The sequence below is a fragment of the Microtus ochrogaster genome, chromosome 17, assembly GCF_000317375.1.
Source record: "Microtus ochrogaster isolate Prairie Vole_2 chromosome 17, MicOch1.0, whole genome shotgun sequence".
Taxonomy (NCBI): Eukaryota; Metazoa; Chordata; class Mammalia; order Rodentia; family Cricetidae; genus Microtus; species Microtus ochrogaster.
In genome coordinates this window covers 5,338,294-5,340,163 of record NC_022019.1, presented here as the reverse complement: position 1 = coordinate 5,340,163, position 1,870 = coordinate 5,338,294, and the positions used below count along the sequence as shown (strand labels likewise).

General features: G+C 46.8%; 1 protein-coding gene across 1 annotated transcript in view; it reads right to left on the bottom strand.

Moving 5' to 3' along the window:
• The window catches only part of Atp8a2 (ATPase phospholipid transporting 8A2), a 568,947-nt gene that overhangs the window by 533,958 nt on the left and 33,119 nt on the right, over positions 1 to 1,870 (bottom strand). The gene's annotated exons all lie outside the window — the stretch shown is intronic.

The following is a 1,870-nucleotide window of genomic DNA, read 5'->3' as shown; positions in this document are numbered from 1 at the left end:
ACAATTCTTAGTTAAGGGAGCCACCTTAGGGTTGGCAAGAGACTTGAACCTAGAGTGGCTCCCAGGAGCCCAAGGCAATGTCCCCATTATTTTAATTCTTAAGCGCTTCCTTCTGCAGCATTTCAGGAGATCTTGGTATTTTTTTTTTCTGCATCTAAGATCAGAAATTAAAAGTTAAATATGCAAAATTAGTTTCCTTGAGGTATCCAATCAAAGAACGGAGAATGAGGGCACATCAGAGATTAGAGTGTTCCCCAATTTAAGTCTAACCCACAGGCAGCACTAACTAATGAGATACTCTTGTGACAGTTTGCAATTGCTTTGCTATATTGAAACCTAGATACAAAGGGCACGTGCAGTAACTGAACAAAGAGTCAGTCTTTCTCAGGGGTGAGTGCATCACCTCACCACAGAAAACCACGGGGAGCTCCTTCTCACTCACCCCTACGGAACACCACAGGGAGCCCCTGCCCACTCACCCCTACATAACACCACAGGGAGCTCCTGCCCACTGACCCACTGGTCTGGTAAGAACCTTAGAGCTCAGGAATAGCTCACTTGGGATCCTGAACTAAGATTTTATTACTGAAACAGAGGGGGGGGGGAGTAGTAACATTTGACCATGGAGGACCACATGAATAAAATCAGACCTATTGTGAGGACCTTGCAGCAGCCAAACCAGCCCACACCCAGGACTGGCCACATCACCACACAGCAGAGCACAGACTAGCAGCAGTAATGGCAGGTGCTGATGTTGACTACACTACCACAGAGGCAGGACAGTCCACTGCACAAAGAAGCCAGGGCTTCCTCCATCCATTACAACAGGGTAGAAACAACTGTCAAATGTCATCATGCGGAACAGCTTCAAAGGGGTGCTTTTCCCCCAGTGAAGGCACTTTTCAAGTTCAGTGCCCAAGGGATGTTGACCCTTTGACTCTTGTCTCTGCACCAGGAGGCATCTGGGAGATCTAGTGAGCTGGGAGGGGCGGGGCCGGAAGAGTATACAACACTAAAAGGAAATGAGCCCTGAAAAGACAAAAAGGAAATATAATCTCATGCTACCAAGAGAAAGAAGCCAGACTGGCGAGGGTTGCTCATGGTAGGGCTCCAACTCTGGTGGTCGAGAGAAGGCAAAGCTAGGAAGGCACAAACACAAAGCAGGAGCTGCTGGCGCTCACCAGAAGGGAAGCAAAGCAGTGAACTGTTCTGGTAATGAAACGCTCCATGGGATGCTGTAATGGTGGGCATATGTTCTCTGCCTTTGTCAAAACCCATAAAATGTACAGACACCAAGAGTGAACCCCAGTGACGGCCATTAGATCTGAGTGATCAGAACGTGATATTGGAAACATACTATAAGCTGGGGAGGTGGCTCACTGGTTAAAGTGCTGGCACAAGCCTAAGGCCAAAGTTGGGGTCCCAAGCATCCATGTAAACAGTGAGAGAATCACTGCATGTGTAACATGCGGGGACAGGGTTGGAGACAGACGGATCCTTGGAGCTCATGGGCCAGCCAGTCTGGCTGAGTCATTGAGCTCTCAGTTCAGTGAGAGATCGTGTCTCAAAAGATAAAGTGGAAAACAGCAAAGGAAGACAGTTAACACTCACCTCTGACTTCCACATGCACAGAAGTGCACATGTTCCTGCACACAAATGTGCACACATGTATGTTTATGCACACACCACACACACAAATGCACCATTGTGATATAAAACACTACTAGAGGGGGGAGACTGAAAATCAAGAGTAGGAAAATCTCTGCACTCTATCTATCTATCTATCTATCTATCTATCTATCTATCTATCTCTCTATCTACCTACCTACCTATCATCTATCTATCCATCTATCTTCTATCAACCATCTAT